Source organism: Branchiostoma lanceolatum, chromosome 5 (genome assembly GCF_035083965.1).
Source record: "Branchiostoma lanceolatum isolate klBraLanc5 chromosome 5, klBraLanc5.hap2, whole genome shotgun sequence".
In the NCBI taxonomy this organism is placed as follows: Eukaryota; Metazoa; Chordata; class Leptocardii; order Amphioxiformes; family Branchiostomatidae; genus Branchiostoma; species Branchiostoma lanceolatum.
The window spans coordinates 1,786,450-1,792,514 of record NC_089726.1 but is presented as its reverse complement, the minus strand read 5'-3'; positions in this window follow the sequence as shown (position 1 = coordinate 1,792,514).

Below are 6,065 nucleotides of genomic sequence, written 5' to 3'. Positions count from 1 at the left end.
CAAGGACCTACTAAAACCTTTCCGTCACAAATCGCAGCTGAATTCAGTGCGCGACAGATACACGACTATCTCTAGTTTGCTGTCATATACCTGTCATAAGACCATAGGGCACGGGCTTTCATCTCCCAAAGGGGAACTTGACATTTACTTGGCAAACGGTGGCATTTCCATACACCCAGATTTTGACAGTGAATCGGAACACAACGCAAGTTATGATCTAATAAAATCTCTTCCTCAATGCAGGAAAACACCATGATGCATTCTGTTCCCTCTATTGTATATTCTTGTTTCTTTATGTTACAAACGTTATGATTGGATTTTCTTGACCTGTTTTATTTGGCGTGCAAGACCTACAAGTACGTGCATGTACACTTGTTTCTCGTTCAGTCAATATCTGAAAACTAACGCATTGTGAGAGCTAGGTTTTAACATGTGTGTTGGGGTACATATGTTTTTTTGCTTGTTTGTTTGTTTGTTTGTTTGTTTTTATTGCATACCGAGTAAACCGCCTCATGGCGTTCCACACCAGATTTGCACTGAACAGCACAAGCTGCACACGTTAGAATGAAATGTCCACAAATTCTCTGAGTCTTGCGCTATTCAAACGCCACTTGTAGTTTTTATTGGTACGGTTCATTTGCGGGTCTAATGACCCCGGTCATCATCATAGTAAACAAGGGTTATATCCGGTAACGGTCCCTCAGGGTACTGGGTGTTCTAATCGCCAACCAGAAAAATCGATCGGCGTTAATTTTTGGGTCTTTTGATACTTTTTTTTGCGTTTCTACTTGTTCGTCTCCAACTGGCAAGTGTTCAAAAGAAGCACTACTAGTTTGGCGTACTAAATATTACAGGAACACGCGTAAGGCAGAGCAGTATCCTCACTTCTGCTTGGAGATTAGGGTCCTCATCATCATTAGCTTGTCAGCAGTTTTGCGGCTCATTTATTGACTAAACAGTGCGTGGAACAATTAACAATTAACGCGGCGCACATAATGGGTTAGCGGTCGGCAGGCACGCTGCAAATCTCTGGACGCCTTTCATTCTCTATGGACGATTAGGACTTAGTAAATACCGCAGATTATTTAGAGCTATTACAGGAGACATTCCGCCTTAGGATGGCCATATCCCCGTAGTTTCTCTCACAGTACACCCCTCGCCTAATCCTCTACAACCAAGAATGCTCTTTAAGACACCTAACTATGTTGATTGGGATGGGAAATCGTGGCGATCTTGGCTGCCCCGCTCTTCTTACTCTCCAGGCTGACGTTGAATATATTTCCCTCCCGGACACCGCCCTCTCCTAGCCTCCGTTGCAGACTCCTTCCGGCTGTTTTCATTTTCTAAGTTCCAGTTTTACTATTACATTTTTTTCTTGTTGTTGGCCGGAAAGCAATTAGAAAAAAAAAATGTAATAGTATAAAAACAATAACTTGTAAAAGAAAACAGCCGGGAGGTGTCTGCATCGGAGACTAGCCATCTCCTAGCCGATAGTCACCTGTAACTCCCATCAGTTCAGTTCTTTGCCCTCAAGCGGTCTTCAGGCATTGCACTAAGCAAATTCGTTGAAAAAAGAAAAAGTTAAGAAAGGTTAGATCGAAGGGGGTGGCTGTCAGAAAGCCGAGTAATCAGAAGGAGGTAACGATCTCCCTCTCCAACATCTACCTGGAGAGCTCCCTAGGCCTTTCATAGCCTCTATCGGGCCTTCCTTCGGGGTTATAACTTATGGATATAACAATCCGGCGAAAAGAGGGTGAATAATTGGCCAGGAGAGTCAGTCCACGGTAACTGCGCGGGCAAATGAAACCCTCTGGTGGCCAAAGTTCTCCCCTGGAAAATTATCCTTCCTGTAGCCAGTGTAGTTAGCCTAGCAGAGAATAGGCTTTTCTGAGTTTGGTGGTGTGTGGGGGGATAGAATGGGTAATCTAGGTATAGGTGGAACGGTGGAACAGTACATGTATGCAGGAAACCACTGCTCTCCAAGCAGAGGAGAGGTTCCGGCAAGTTTCTGACGTGTTTTTAGACGTTTTTGTCGGGCTTTCTACTTTGTCATTTTTTTGTGGGTTGGCGAGACAAAAAAAAAAGACAAAGTATTAAGCCCGACAAAAACGTCAAAAAACCTGCCGGAACCTCTCCTCTGCTTGGAGAGTAGGAAACCACCTGTGCGCTGGTGCAAAGTCCGGCCTGCCCACAGTTTGTGTGATCGTCCCGTGTTCTTATCTGCCCAGGTTAGTCACACACTTCTTCAGATGGATGTTTAACAGATCACATATTTGCTCCGTACATAAAACACCTGTGCAACAGGCCTAGGTGTGCGGTCAGGTATCCCCGCGGTTGCCGCACTGCAATGTCTTACCTGCATGAAAGGTGTGTGTGGTCAGGTATGGCACGATTTACACACAGGTTTCGACTCGGGCTGTGTTTGAAGAGTTCTGGGCTGCTCAACTGGAGTTTTCCTACTAGAAAACGCTACTTGAGTGGCATAGGGTTAATTCTCCTTGCACAGTCGACTGAAAAACGCGCGTGTATATCGGGCCTGGGGGGGGGGGCAACTGCATCAGCAACGTCAAGTTGTACAACAAGTGTAGAACATCACCACTACAAAACGAAGTCCACCGTCGCAGATGGTTTCTCTTTGGTCACATTCTCCGTACGCCAGAAGACTCTCCGCCACAGAAAGTGCTAAACATTGCCTTCAGTAAAAAACTTACACCGAGACAAGGGAGGTCCCGCGAGGGGCTCCTAAGCAGCCTCATAGACGACTGTAAACTGTATATGAAAATGAACATTAGAACGGAAACCCACGTACTGAAATACCTCCGAAAAAGAGCTAGAAACAAACAGGATTGGGCAAAGATGTACACTGATTTGGTCAAATTGTAATCTCAGCACATAGATATATCGATTTGACCAAGAACAGTTATTATTATTATTATTATTTATATCGGGCCTATCCCATGGTTTCCACACCACCTCACCTAACGTTATATGTGTGCTCAGGTATTCCTGCGGCTGCTGCTAGCCTCTACCAGGCTCCGCGGGATGGCTGGAAAAATAGTAGAAATTGGCCTAATAGAGTGAATAGTGTGCCAAGGGAGTTAGCTACGGAGAGAGGGTCCAATCTGCCATCCATCGAAATGGAACCTTACCGTATAGCGGACCTACCCTGTATAGCGAAGTACCGCGGCTGATTTCTACTATTTTCCCAACGATAGGACGGAGCCTGGTAGAGGCTAGGCTGCTGCACTGCAACCTGTGCAAAAAGATGTGGACTCAGGACTCGGTGCTCCTGGACCTTAACATCTCATCTGTAGTATAACAAGTGTACTCCTGCCACATCAAAATGGGCAGATTTACACACAAGTTTTCGGAGTCAACTCGGGGCTGTGTGTGAGGACCTTTGGGCTGCTCAAGTGGAGTTTTCCTTCTAGAAAACGCTACTTGAGTGGCCTGCACAGTCCTAAGTCACTAGTATTTAGTAAGTATTTAGCCAAGAACGCGTGTGTAAATCCAGCCTATGTCTCACTTGTACAACAGGAGTGTGCTCAGGTATCCTCAGCGTACTGCAATGTCTCACCTGTATGACAGGTGTGTGGGTTCAGGTATCCCCACAGCTTCCACACTACCTCACCTATGACAGGTGCTCGTGTATTCCTGTGGCTGCCGCACTGCAATGTCTCACCTGTAGCATGACAGGTGTGGGTTCAGGTATTCCTTTGGCTGCTGCAACATCTCACCTAGATGACAGGTGTGTTCTCAGGTAGCCCCGCACAACATCTCAGGTGTACAACTCACCTGCTGAACTACAGGCAAGGTCTTCTTGGAAACAGCCTTATTGGTGTTTTTGGTTCGCTTCACTCGTAGTTCAAATCAGGATTTTTGTAGTTCAATCAAGATTTTAAACATTTTTCAGGTTACAATTCAAATCAAGACATTTGTATTTGTCGTTTATACCATGCTCTGTATAGTTTGTGCTAGGATTTCTTGTGCTTTAGTTCATTTAATTCATTCATTCATTCACCTATCCTTTCATTATGGGTTATTTTCCATAAAACAAGACCATTCTTGCTTTGTTTGGCAAGAATGGTACACAGGCTAATCTTCTTCCAAAGCTCTCTGAAATGAAACAGAAGCTTCTTACGCCCCATTTTGAGCTTAAAGATTTTGTCTAGAAACAGTTTCAATTTCATCCCTTGTCTGTGAAAATTAACCAATTTTCCGCTTTTCTAAACATGCTTATGTTCTCATCCGTGAATAGTTTCATCAGGTTGGTAAGTCACGGGATAAAATTTTACACAACCAAGTGTTTTATTCAACTGATGTTTCGGTGACCATCTGTCACCATCTTCAAGGCAATTATGACTAGTTCTCATTGCACTGCAGCACAGATGTCACTGTTATAGATGGCCATGCTTTATGTTTCAAAAGACTTATTTCAAAGCTAAGACAAAGGACCAGAAAAACTCTTGTAACAACAGAAGAAATGTACTGGAAAATTCACAATTACAGACCAATTGGTGAAGTTTCAATCAGCTACTGTTTTAAAGCCAAACACAAACATAAACACTGCTAATGACAGATTAAGTGTATTGTGTGCTGCATACCACCCATGCAGTGGTGACTTATTAGTGATATAGTGTACAAGCAGCCGTGTCAATTAATCTTTTGTGTTAGTATGTATTTCATATTCGTCTTTCGTGTTTATATCTATTTTCTATCCTGTGTATCCTTTCAACTGCAGTCAAACCTATGCTTAGTGATTACCTTCTCATAAAGACCACCTGACCATTGTGGTCGCTTTTTGGTGTTTCCCTAAATCATTTTCTCCATTGACCCAATCCTTGACTCACATTTCTTCCAGTTCCTTTAGAGGCCACTATAGACAGTTTCGACTGTTCAAGCCTCTCTTTGATTAAAAGAAATACACAGTTAGACATACATATCACAAGTGCAAAGTCACAGAAAACCCTACATCTGCTTGGAGATGACACTATTCCAGCTAGGCAGTAATAAAGAGACCTTCTTGCTTCCAGCAACATCCCAGTAGGCACTGATTTAATACCAGAAACAAAAACAACAATAGAGCCCAGATCACCGACTTTGTCTGGCTTTGTACTTTATCCCAGGGAGGTATTCATGGGGCCACAAAAATGCAGTTATCTTGCTCTTGGAAATGCCCCAAAACTCTTTTCAAATGACAGTCATAATGATTTCTGGCATTGCCAAAATATTCTTGCTGAAGATACAATGAACGTTTAGGTGTAGTTTTGATATCTTGTGTTTGTTTTCATAGCATCTCTCATACACATCATCTAACTCTTGTGGGAAGGCTGTTAGAAAATGGTGTACCCTGGATACTGCCTCCCCTCATGTGTACAATGGACCGACCCCAGGTGTTGAGTGTACCTGGTTTAGTGATGCTGCCTCCCCCGTATGTATAGTGGACTGTCCCCAGGTGGTGAGTGTACCTGGTGTACTGATGCTGCCTCCCCCATGTGTATAGTGTACTGTCCTCAGGTGTTGAGTGTACCTGGTGTACTGATGCTGCCTCCCCCCATGTGTATAGTGAACAGTCCCCAGGTTTTGAGTGTACCTGGTGTACTTATGTTTGTTAGGTAAAGAGCAGACAATCAGCCGTGTTGACTTAGCGGAGGAACTCAGGTGTCCTGTTAACACGTGCCTCTGTCAGCTGGCGTAACCGGGGGCAACCAAACTCCGACTACATCATGTGCGCATAAACTGTCGTCCTGTAGAGTCCGGCTACATGTACACCAATTAATTTCCTTGATTCTTGGCATTTCATTTAAATTTCCTTGAAATTTTAGCAATATGGAATTGATAAAAGTTTATTTTACCATCCGTCAGAAAACTACACGCATATCTAGTTAGGAAAAACCACAAGTTTCAATTCTGTTGGCATCTTTGTGTTTTTCCTTTCATTTATTGTTTCATTCAAAAAGTGTGAGAAACAATTACCATTCTGGGAGTTTCCTAATTCTTTGAGTGCGTGAAAAATTACAGAATATAACAAGGATTCGATCTTCAGTATGACACTCTTCACAAAA